General features: G+C 43.2%; 1 pseudogene; it reads left to right on the top strand.

Annotated features, from left to right (window-relative positions):
• LOC129084629 (spindle assembly abnormal protein 6 homolog) overlaps positions 1-11,611 on the top strand; it is a 39,044-nt pseudogene extending 27,433 nt beyond the window's left edge.
• Positions 11,612-12,549: the final 938 nt, after the last annotated feature.

The raw sequence follows: 12,549 nt of genomic DNA, 5'->3' as shown, positions 1-12,549 counted from the left end.
CATTCTGACCGGTGTGAGGTGGTACCTCATGGTGGTTTTGATCTGCATTTCTCTGATGGCTAGTGATGCAGAGCATCCTTTCAAATGCCTCTGGGCCCTCTGTATCTCCTCCTTAGAAAAGCATCTGCCCAGGTCCTTTGCCCATTTTTTGATTGGATCGTTTGTCTTCTTGGAGTCAAGTCGAGTGAGTTCTTTGTATATCTTGGAGATCAAACCTCTATCTGATGTATCATTAGCAAATATATTTTCCCAAATGGTTGGCTCCCTTTTCATTTTGCTGATGTTTTCTTTAGCCGTGCAGAAGCTTCTTATTTTGATGAGGTCCCACTTGTTTATTCTTTCCTTTATGTCCCTTGCTTTAGGAGACATATCAGTGAAAAAATTGCTGCGTGGGATATCTGAGAGTTTCCTGCCAATGTTCTCCTCTAGGACTTTGATGGTGTTGCGACTTATATGTAAGTCTTTTATCCATCTTGAGTTTATTTTTGTGTATGGTGTCAGCTGATGATCCAATTTCAATTTTTTGCATGTAGCCATCCAGCTCTCCCAACACCATTTGTTGAAGAGGCTGTTATTGCCCCATTTTATGCTTCTGCCCCCTTTGTCGAATATTAGATGTCCATAGAGACCTGGGCTTATTTCTGGGCTTTCTATTCTGTTCCACTGGTCTATGGGTCTGTTCTTGTGCCAGTACCAGATTGTTTTGAGTATAGTGGCTTTGTAGTAGAGTTTGATGTCCGGTATTGTGATCCCTCCTACTTTGTGTTTCTTTCTCAAAATTGCTGCGGCTATTCGAGGTCGTTTATGGTTCCATATAAATTTTTGAAATGTCTGTTCTATTTCTGTGAAATACGTCATTGGTATCTTAATAGGGATTGCGTTGAATCTATAAATTGCTTTTGGTAGTATGGACATTTTAAGGATATTAATTCTTTCAATCCATGTGCACGGTATATGCTTCCATTTATTTGTGTCTTCCTTAATTTCTTTTTTCAATGTTGCATAGTTTTCTGCATACAGGTCTTTTGTGTCTTTGGTTAAATTTATCCCTAGGTACTTTATCTTTTTTCTTGCTATATCGAATGGTATATTTTTCCTGATTTCTTCTTCTTCTATTGCATTGCTGGTGTACAAAAACGCCTTTGATTTCTGAATGTTGACTTTGTATCCTGCTGTTTTGCCAAATTCACTTATTAGGTTGAGGAGTTTTTTGGTAGAGTCTACAGGGTTCTCTATGTACAGTATCATGTCATCTGCAAACAATGATAGTTTTACTTCCTCCTTTCCTATTTGGATGCCTTTTATCTCCTTCTCTTGTCTGACCGCTGTGGCTAGGACTTCCAATACGATGTTGAAAAGAAGCGGTGAGAGCGGACATCCTTGTCGTGTTCCCGATCTTAGTGGGAAAGCTTTCAGTTTTTGCCCGTTGAGTATGATATTGGCTGTAGGTTTTTCATATATGGCCTTTATTACGTTGAGGAATGCCCCATTGATTCCCATTTTGCTGAGTGTTTTGATCAAAAATGGGTGCTGTACCTTGTCAAATGCTTTTTCTGCATCTATCGAGATGATCATGTGGTTTTTGTCTTTTCTTTGATTTATGTGGTGTATCACGTTTACTGATTTGCGTATATTGAACCATCCCTGCATCCCTGGGATGAATCCCACTTGATCGTGATGGATAATCTTTTGAATGTATTGCTGGATGCGGTTTGCCAATATTTTGTTGAGGATTTTAGCATCTATGTTCATCAGCGAAATTGGCCTGTAGTTTTCTTTCTTTGTAGGGTCTTTATCTGGTTTTGGGATCAGGGTGATGCTGGCCTCATAGAAGGAGTCTGGGAGTCTTCCCTCCTCTTGGATTTTTTGGAATAGTCTGAGAAGGACAGGGGTTAGCTCTTCCTTAAATGTTTTGTAAAATTCTCCTGGGAAACCGTCTGGCCCTGGGCTTTTGTGTGCTGGGAGTTTCCTGATTACTGCTTCAATTTCCACAACTGTTATCGGTCTGTTCAAGCTTTCTGTTTCTTCCTCCTTCAGTGTTGGAAGATTATACTTTTCTAAAAATTTGTCCATTTCATCAAGATTTTCAAATTTCTTGGCATATAATTGTTCATAATAGTTTCTGATAATCATTTGTATTTCTGTGGTATCAGTTGTTATTTCTCCTCTTTCATTTCTGATATTATTAATTTGGGTCCTCTCCCTTTTTTTCTTGATGAGTCTGCTTAAAGGTTTGTCCACTTTATGAATCTTTTCAAAGAACCAGCTTCTGGATTGGTTGATCCTTTGAATTGTTCTTTTTGTCTCTATGTCATTCAGTTCTGCTCTAATCTTGACTATTTCCTTCCTTCTACTTGCTCTGGGATTTATTTGTTGTTGTTTCTCCAGTTCTTCAAGTTGTAGTGTTAGGTCTTTTATTTGAAATGTTTCTATCTTTTTAAGGTAAGCCTGTATTGCTATGAACTTCCCTCTCAGGACCGCCTTTGCTGTGTCCCATAGGTTTTGGACAGTTGTCTGTTGATTTTCATTTGTTTCCAGAAATTTTTTGATTTCTTCTCTTATCTCATTATTGACCCATTCATTGTTTAATAGTGTACTGTTCAGTCTCCATGAGTTTGCAAGTTTTTGAAGTTTCTCTTTGAGTTTGATTTCGAGTTTCAAGGCCTTGTGGTCTGAGAAAAAGTTTGGTATTATTTCAATTTTCCTGAATTTACTGAGGCTTGCTTTGTGTCCTATCATGTGGTCTATCTTTGAAAAACTGCCATGAGCATTTGAAAAGAATGTGTATTTTTCTTCTTTGGGATGTAAGATTCTATATATGTCAGTTAAGTCTCTTTGATTCAGTGTTTCATTCAGCGCCACGATATGTTTATTAATGTTTTGTTTGGAAGATCTGTCCATTTGTGACAGTGGGGTGTTGAAATCCCCTACTATCAGTGTGTTGCTATCTATATCGTTTTTGAAGTCACCCAACAATTTCCTTATAAACTTGGGGGCTCCTATATTGGGAGCATATAAGTTTACAATGTTGATGTCTTCTTGATAGATTCTTCCTTTAAGTATGATAAAGTGCCCCTCTGGGTCTCTCTTTATGGCCTTTGCTTTGAAATCTACTTTGTCTGATACAAGTATGGCAACGCCAGCCTTTTTCTCATGTCCATTTGCTTGGAATATTGTTTTCCATCCCTTTACTTTCAATCTGTGTAGGTCTTTTGCTCTGAGGTGGGTCTCTTGTAGGCAGCATATGTGTGGGTCATGTTTTCTTATCCATTCAGCTACCCTGTGTCTTTTGATTGGGGCATTTAGTCCATTCACATTGAGAGATATTACTGATAGAAACTTACTCATCTTTTCTCTTTGTACTTGTGTTCCTCTCTGTCTCATTCTTTTCCTTCATCTGCTTAAACCAGTCCCCTTAGCATATCTTGGAGTGCTGGTTTGGTAGAGATGTATTCTTTTAGCTTTCTTTTGTCTGGGAAACTCCGTATTTCTCCTTCTATTTTAATGGAGAGCCTAGCTGGGTAGAGCAGCCTTGGCTGTAGGCCCTTGCTTTTCATGGCTTGGAATATTTGTTGCCATTCCCTTCTGGCTTGTAGTGTTTCTGTTGAGAAGTCAGCTCCTAGGCGTATCGGGGCCCCCTTGTATGTTACTTTCTCCTTCTCCCTTGCTGCCTTGAGGATTCTCTCTTTGTCTTTGACATTTGCCATTTTAATGATGATGTGTCTTGGAGTGGACCTCCTTGGGTCCTTCTTGAGTGGGGTCCTCTGTGCCTCCTGGATCCATGAGAGCCTTTCTCTCCTCAAATTAGGGAAATTTTCCATCATTACTTTTTTGAGGAGGTTCTCTATTCCTTGCTCCTCTTCTTCTCCTTCTGGGATCCCTATTATACGGATATTATTGCGTTTCAGGTTGTCCTGCATTTCCCTAAATGCTTCTTCATTCTTTTTGAGCCGTTTTTCCATTTCTTGTTCTTTCTGGGAGCTTTTTTCTACCTTGTCCTCCATCTCACTGATTCGATCCTCAGCTTCATCCAGCCTGCTTTGGATTCCTTCTACTGTGTTCTTCAATTCAGAAATGGTATTCTTCATATCCTCTTGTGTCTTCTTGATAGTTTCTATGCCCTTTTCCAGGCTGATATAGTTTGCTGTAAGATCCTGATAGTTTCTCTGCAGTTTCTCATAGTTCTCTTTGAGCTGGCTGAGCTCATTGAGCTTCCTTAGAACCATTGTTTTAAATTCCATATCTGATAGTTCCCTTGCCTCTATTTCATTGAGCTCTCTCTGTGGGGAGTCCCCTTTTCCACTCATTTGGGGGGAACTTCTTTTTCTTCCCATTTTTGTGAGAGTCTGTTAAGTATTTTTGTCCTTTACTTTTCTTTCTGAGCTTGCCTCTGATGATGTCAGTTGTTGACCCTATAGGGCCTTGGGTTGTTTGTTTGAGCCTTTCAGGAGTCTAATGCCTGTGTCTGACTCCTGCTTGGAGCAGCTCTGTGACCCCTTTGGTCAGGGCTGGGCTATTTTTTGGGATCTCTCTGCGCTCTCACGAGAGCTCCTTGAGCGCGTTCCCAGCGCGGCAGGGTCCCCCACCTGCCTGGGCTCGCTTGTGTTTGCCCCAGACCAGGGGGCTTATTCGCGACCTCCCGTGCTCATCTGGCCTCCCTGGCATGCGAGCTTCGCGGCACTGGTCCGTTTAGGGTCTTCTATTGTGTGTTTTCCCCGCTTTTGGCTCTTTGGGTGCGTTGCTTGCCCTCGCCAAATGGGGACTACGGAAATGGGAGGAAATCAGTTCTAGGACTCTCCGGTTAATCCTGTTTCTGGTCTCTCCTCCAGGGACTCTGGGCAGCTCTACTTATTTTGTGGGCTGCTCCGCAATCGCGGCGGGTAGGTCAATTTACGCCTGCCCTTGCCCCTCTGTGCACTCCCTCGCAGGCCGTATGGGTGCCAGTCTGTGTGAGGCCTTGCCGGTAGGTCCAAGCGTTCGCCAGCCCGCGTGGGTCACACACACGCTCGCCAACCCTCGCCAGTCACTCGGCGCAAGTGTGCGCGCCTGCTCTGGGTGTTTTGGGGGTGTCTATGTTTGCTTTTCGGCTTTTGGCTCTTTGGGGGTGTGGCCTCTTCCCGCGCAATGGAGACTTCGGCAAGGAGAAGGAGTCGGGACTCCCCGTTCCTCCTCCCGTTCTTTCCCCAATGCCTCCGTCTCCAGTCTCTCCTCAAGGCTCTCCCAGCCAGTCTGCACTCAGCCCCGTAGCTCACAGGCGTACAAGCTGTGTGCGGAGCGCACAAAAGGCAGGTTAATTGATTCCCTTTTGCCTGAGCGAGATGGTAGCTGCAGAGTGAGAAGTGCGTTATCACCCGGGCTCCACCGGCCGCAGTGTCAGTTCTCTTCACAAAGTTTTCCTCACCGGTCTTTTCCCAGGCGCCAGCCCACCCTGCTGCCGCCTCTACCCAGCGATCAAGGAGGGTGGCTGCCGCTGCAACTTTTGCGTTTGCCCTTTAAATGTCTTTTTGCATCCCCAGCCACCTGTCTCTGGCAGAGAGCGCCCCTAAGCTTTTTGGGGTTGCGTTTTGTCTGTATTTTCTCGGCTTTAGCTGCTGTAGTTTAGGGGTTCCTGTTTATGATTCAGACCCCGTTCTTCTCGGGGGGAGCTAACTGGCTGTTTCAATGTCCCTCTGGTGCCAGTGCCCGTGCGCACCCAGTCCACCCTCTCGAGCCTCCACCGCACTTCTCACCCGTTGGGATGCGTGAGAGTCGAATCCACTGTCCGCGGCACCAAGGCTCCTCTCCCACTATCGCTCCACTGCTTTCCAGGTGATTACTCCATTATTTAGTTGCAATTCCAGTTTGGTTTTGGGAGGAGGTCAGCGTGACTCCCTTTCACTCCTCCGCCATCTTTTCTCCTCCTGTAATTTCTTTTTTATAATTTCTTTTTCTCTTTATGCACTATATTTTGCAGAGAAGCTTCAGAAATTTCTTATTTACAGTGTCACTAAATTAATTTTTTAATTGTAAAAATATTTTCTATTTCAGCTATCCCAATTTCTCCCCTTTGCCCTCCTCCACCCAGCCCACCCCCAACTCCCACATTCAGTCCCCACACCATGGTCTGTGTCCATGGGACACTCATGCATGTCTTTTAACTAGTCCATTCCCCTTCTTTTCCAATTAATTAATTCTCTCTTTATTTCTAAGTAGATGGTGAATATATCCAATATTTTATCCTTTAAAATATTGGAGATATTGGGGTGACATTGGTTAATAAAATTATATATGTTTCAGGGGTACAATCCTATAATACTTTACCTGTATATTGTATTGTGTATTTAACACCCCAGGTTAAGTTTCTTTCCATCACCGTTTATTCCTCCTTGGCCATCTCCTACTTCCACCCACACCCCTTTCCTTCTGGAGATCATCATACTGTTTTCTGTGTTTATTGTTTTTTTTTTCTTAATCTCTTCAACTTTTTCACCCAGCATCCTAGCCTCCTCTCTTTTTACAGCTGTCAGTCTGTTCTCTGTTTCTATGAGTCTGTTTGAACTGCCTTATGACCCAGAGACTTTACTTCTGGGAATATGAAGTCTGTCCAGAAGGTATCCAGCCGTGTACTATGAAAAATACAGACATTTATTGAAGAAGATACAAGATATAAGAAACATTGTACACAGGACAATCATGTCCCAGTTCCCTTCAAAGTAGGCACCCTGGGACCTCCTGCAGTCCTCCAGTAGCCATCAGCTACCGCATCATATTTTCCTGAATCCCACTGATGGTCTAAAACCTCTTCACTTACATCGGTGATTTCAGTTTTGGGGAAAGTCAGGAGTTGCAGGGTGCCAAATCTGGGCTGTAGGGGGGCTGAGTGACCTGGGTGATTTGATGTTTTGCCAAAAACTCTGCATGAGATGTGGTGAATGAGCACACGTATTGTTGTGATGAAGCTGCCAATCGCCAGTGGCCCATAGCTGCGGCCTTATGAATCACACGAATAGTTTCTGTGGGGAAATGTTCAAGCTTAACACAAAATTTGATGCAGATTTATTGCTCTACTCAATCAGTCATTTAGAGTGTGACAGCCAGACAGTACATATGCTCACTCAATGGCATCTACTGAGCCTGCTGACTAGTATAGTGAAGTTGTCATTGTTCACACATGCATATTCGGCTCCATTCTCCTTGGCTGTGAGGTTACATTGATGTTGCACAAACCATTATCATTATATTAATATATAATGGCTGGACTCTTTCCAGACAGACCTTACCCAAAGCATTAATTAGAAATGATATATGCATCCTTATGTTTATTGCAGAATTATTTACAGCAGGGAAGATTTGGAACCTGTAGTACCAAGTGCCCATTAGTAGATGAGTAGGTAAAAAAGGTGTGGTATGTTTACACAATGGAATACCACTTGGTCGTAAAAAAATATAAGGAACTCATATGTTGGGAAACGCCCTGTCTGGTTTCAGGAACTGTAACCCTGTTGACAGGCAGAAGGGCCCTAAGGCTGGAAATAATCAAGGAGGCCTTGGGAAAACAGGTTCCTGAGGAGACATAACCTGTCCCCGCTGGCAAGGGCGTAGCTCCTGCCTCTCTGCTTTGCCCTGTGGTGGTCAGTGATCCATTACGGGTAAGCTATTTCATGCAGAGATAACAACCTAAGACAGGTATTGGCTGGTATGTGCAGCAGACAAGAAACTGGGGGACACAGAAAAAGGGCAAAAAGGCCCTCATCCCTCGGCTTGGCTTCCACATGGCCGGAGTCCTCATTCTATCTGAAAGAAGTCTCCTTGTTTCTGGTGGCTTCCTCCTCCATGCCTGGCTCAGGCTCAAAACAATACCAGAGTCAGTCCTAAACCAGATCTGGCGGTTCCCAGGGGAAGTCAGGCTTAAAAGTAAATTCTTTAAAGTGTGCTTTGTTTTCCACTCAGAAGCTATAGCCAGCTGATGCTGGGAAGGACATTTACATTATTCACAGACCCTAACCCTACACCCTTGGGGACTCTTATGTTTACTACATTCTCATGTTTACTCCTCTCTCTTGTTTACTAGTCTCCTCTCAGACCCATGTAAGTCAGTGTGTTCCTGCCATTTATTTTCTTCAAAACATTATCTATTCTCTGTAAACGTTAACATACTGATGTAATGAGATAACCTGTGCCTTCCTGTTATCTAGCCCCACTCATAACCCTTTCAATAAAAGCCTTTGAACAAAGGGACTCTGGGCCTTCCCCACAAGAGGGATGTGCCATGTTCCCTCTCCTGGCAAACAGAGAAGTGTTTGTGATGGTTCGTGTTTATTCCCCCACCCCCCAGTGACACCCCCAGGACGGACTCTGCAGGATTCAGAGTCCCCACTCCCACCTCAGCTGGCCCCGGAAGGTAAGCCTCAGATCCCAGAGCACTGCGCTCCCTGCGACGCACTCTGTTTCCTGCGGCAGTTGCTACCCGACCTGGGAGGAGTGGTGACTCGCCGCGGTGCTACCCCACACGCCACCACACGCTACACTCAAACTTTTCTGGACAGCATGAATGGACTTGTAAAGTACGTTGCTCTATGAAACAAGCCAATCAGAGGAAGACCAATACCATATGTGTCGCACTGCGTGGCGGCTACAGGGGGCACGTCGTCCCGGGGGAGCGCTGCAGAGAGCGCAGCGCTCCCTGAAACCTGAGGGAAACCGTCTGGGGCCCGATGAGGTGGGAGCAGGGCTCTGAAACCCGCAGAGCCTTTCCCAAGGTTGTCACGGATGAGGGGGATAAACACAAAATGTTGCAAACACTTCTCTGTTTACCAGGAGAGCAGACGGGGCACTTCCCTTCTACTGGAGAAGGCCGTGGTACAGCGCCCTAGTGGGGAAGGCCCCGTTGTCCTTTGTTCCAAGGCTTTTATTGAAATTCTTATCAGTGGGGTATGTAACAGGAATGCATACATTATCTCCTTACATCAGTATGGTAAGAGTCACAGTGAATATATGATGCTTTTAACAAGACAAGTGACAGGAGTACACTGATTTACATGGGTCTGAGAGGAAACTAGAATCAACAATAGAGACTATAGATAAGAGGAAAGTAGACCTAAAGGCGCCTTAAAGATATAGGGTAAAAACTGTAAATGAAGTAAATGTCTTAACAATACCAGGTAAAGGGTGTAAATAAAGGTCCTTCACAGCATGAGCTGGCCATAGATTTGAGGGAGGAAAAGAGCACACTCTAAAGAATTTACTTTTAGGCCTGGTTACCCTGGGACTTACCAGATCTGATTTAGGGCTGTTTTTCCTGCATTGTTTCAAGTCTGAGTCAGGCGAGGGGAGGGAGCCGCCAAGGGTTAAGGAGACTGCTTCTTGGCTGCAATGCAGACTCCGACCATGTCCAAGCCAAGCTGAGAGGTGCAGGGGCCTTTTTGCCCCTTTTCCATGTCCCCCAATTTCTGGTCTGCTGCCAAAAATCAGCCAATACCTGTCTTAGGTTGTCCCTTCCCTGAGGGGTCTTACCCGTCATTGGCTAATTGACCAGTCATGGCAAAGCAGAGTGGCAGGGGCTATGCCCCTGCCAGTGAAGGACAGGCCAAGTCTCCTAAGGAGCCTGTTTCTCCAAGGCCTCCTGATTATCTCCAGCCTTGGGGCCCTCCGGCCTGTCAGCAGGGTTACAGCTCCTGAAACCAGGATGGCCATTTCCCAACACATATGATTTTACTTATATATGAAATCTAATGAACAAACTAACAAATAAAATGTCTTTATGCTTTAAAAAAATCTGTTTAGTATGATTTCAAATATATTTGGTCATTTTAAAAAGTTTCTTGTTCTTGGTTGAATGCCAGACTCAAACAGGGCCCGGACCCTGCTCAGACCAGTCTGACCGTCCGGACCTTTTGGGCATCGTGCACAATGGTGGGGCAGTGGTCTTGCATGAGCCAGGTTGTTCCAGTGGCTTGTCCCACTGCAGGCCAAGTGCAGAAACTGCGAGGAGAGGACTTAGTTAACCATTTGAATGATGATACCGATCCATTTTTCCTACATAACCTTGTTGCATCAGAGGGAGATTTTCAGAGTTTAAAATTCCAACAAGCTATTTTGGTAGACTTCCTAGCTTTTCCACAACAACTTATAGATCTCCTTCCCCAGCGTGCTGAAGAACAAGCCAAAGAGATTCCGAGGTTTTTGCTAGCGTTAGTTCTACAGCTGCAGTTTTGGATAACTCTCCTGCCCTTTAAATATGCTTGAGAAAAATCCTTTTAAGCCTCTTACACTCCTTTCACTAAAACTTTCACCTGGAAATTATGTGGAAATAAAGAAGTTTCTAGCAGGCTGTTTGAAATGTAGCAAGGAAGAAAAATTATCATTGATTCCATCACTAGAGGACGTTACTAGGCAACTGAATTTCATACAAAAGACATTATCAGAAAAAAAAATCCAAGAATTAGATAAGTTATGGAGTGAATGGGCAGTCCCACATGGCAATGTTGTCAAGTAAGCATTCCCAGGAAACTGACCAGTGAGAAGGAAAAGGCCTTGCAGGGCAGGTTCAGTACCAACAGCAGCATGAGCAGCAGAAAAAAAGACTTAAAAAACCTCCATCTGTGAAACATCCAGCAGCTGCAGAGCAGGTGGTCGAGTTAGAGGCAGCTAACAAATGCTTCCCGGAAAGGAAATACAAAGGGCACTCCACTGTCAGAGGAGTGAACGCAAAGCTGTCTGGAGTGGAAGAGGACCTCCCACGGGCTAAGCAAGAAGTCCCGTCTTTGCAAAGAGAGAATTCTTCTCTAGATGCCGAATGCCACGAAAAAGAACAGCATATTAATCAGCTTCAAATAAGAGTGGCTGTTTTAGAACAGGAAATCAAGGATAAGGACCAGCTTGTTTAAGAACAAAAGAAGTACTTGACGCAATCCAGGAACAAAAGGTGGTTTTAGAAGAAAATGGTGAGAAAAATCAGGTACAACTAGGAAACTCAAATGTACCATAAAATCATTATTACAAATAGTTGGACAGCCTCTAGAAATAAAAGAGAGCAAGAGGTTTGCAAATTACAAGAAAAAATAGAAGCTACAGTTCAAAAACTTGGAGAAAGCAACCACTTCTAAAAAGTAATGAGAAGTTAATAACATGGTTAAATAAAGACCTAAATGAAAATCAGCGGATGAGAAAGCAGGACGTGCTGGGGCCTTCTGCCACTCTTCCTGTGCGTTCCAGTAGCAGCTCGGTCAGAAGCGGACTCTCCCAACCCTAACGTGGTGGGTGGCAGAACGACTTACCCAACTTGTGGGACTGGTCATCTTGTCTCCCCTGCATTTGCTTTCCAGAATGTCTTTTCTCATCCTGTATCTGCCTTAAAAATGCCATCCACCCAGTTTCAGGACCAAAGGTCCAAATTGATTTTCCCCTACATCATGGAGACAAACATTTTTGGAAAGACAACTTTATAAAAGATGAAATTGGGGACTTTGAAAATGCTGTTGTGAGCTGTTTCGCACATTACGTCGGGGCCGCTGTGAGGATCAGTGGGCAGTGCTGCTTAGGCCTGCGCAGCTGCTCAGCCAGGCTCTCAGTAACTGTCGGCGACCATGGAGCATTTCAGGGAAGGAGAAGAAAGCCGGAGTTTTTATGTTGAGAATGTTATGTATAGATTATTTAAATGCATTCCATTGACTTTCCTTGCATTGCTGATTAAAGTGCTCACCATATATATATTTTATATATATATAAAAATGTAATATTTAGCCTTAAAAAAGAAGAAAATTCTGCTAATTAGGATGACATGGATGAAACTTGAGGGCATTATGCTAAGTGAAATAAATCAGGCAGAGTAAGACAAATAGCATATAATCTTACATATATAGGAATCTCAAAAAAAACCAAACAACAAACCCAAACAAACTTATAGAAACAGAGATCATATTCATTGCCAGAAGTGGGGCATGGTAGGTAAGGAAAGTGGGTGAGGCTGATCACAAGGTACAAAAATTCAGTTATAAGATAAATAAATCTTCGTGATGTAATGTATAACATAATGAATATAGTTGATTACAGTTAATAATGCTGCGTGATATTTTAGAATGTTGCTAAGAGAGTACATCTTAAAAGTCCTTATCACAAGGAAAATAATTTGTAACTGCATGAGGTGATGGTGTTAACTTATTTGTCGTGATCATTTTGCAATATATACATATCTTAAATCATGTTGTAGACCCTAAATATACGCAATGTTATATATCAATTATATCTCAATAAACTGGAAAAACACCAACAAAAAATACAAACAAGGTAAAATCTTGGCCTGGTGATCTTTTTAGCCAGAAAGATGGTTTTAATGCAGCCTGAAAATTTACATGAAGCCTGGCTTCAGGGAAACTTTTCAGGAAGAGCATTTTTCTTTCAGTAATCTGAAGGAAGCCAATTTAGTTTAAGTTTGCCCTTATCCGAAGACAGTAATTAGGTTCCAGATTTAGAAACTAATCCATTTATTTTATGCCTACTTGAAAAATGAAGGTACTTAATCAATGTTGACTGAATAGTCTCATGTTAGGAAATTATGTTAAAATTAATTGG

The sequence above is a fragment of the Pteronotus mesoamericanus genome, unplaced genomic scaffold, assembly GCF_021234165.1.
Source record: "Pteronotus mesoamericanus isolate MK-2021 breed Mesoamerican mustached bat unplaced genomic scaffold, CSHL_Meso_final scaffold_21, whole genome shotgun sequence".
In the NCBI taxonomy this organism is placed as follows: Eukaryota; Metazoa; Chordata; class Mammalia; order Chiroptera; family Mormoopidae; genus Pteronotus; species Pteronotus mesoamericanus.
The sequence above is the reverse complement of the archived record's forward strand: the minus strand, read 5'-3'. Positions and strand labels throughout refer to the sequence as shown.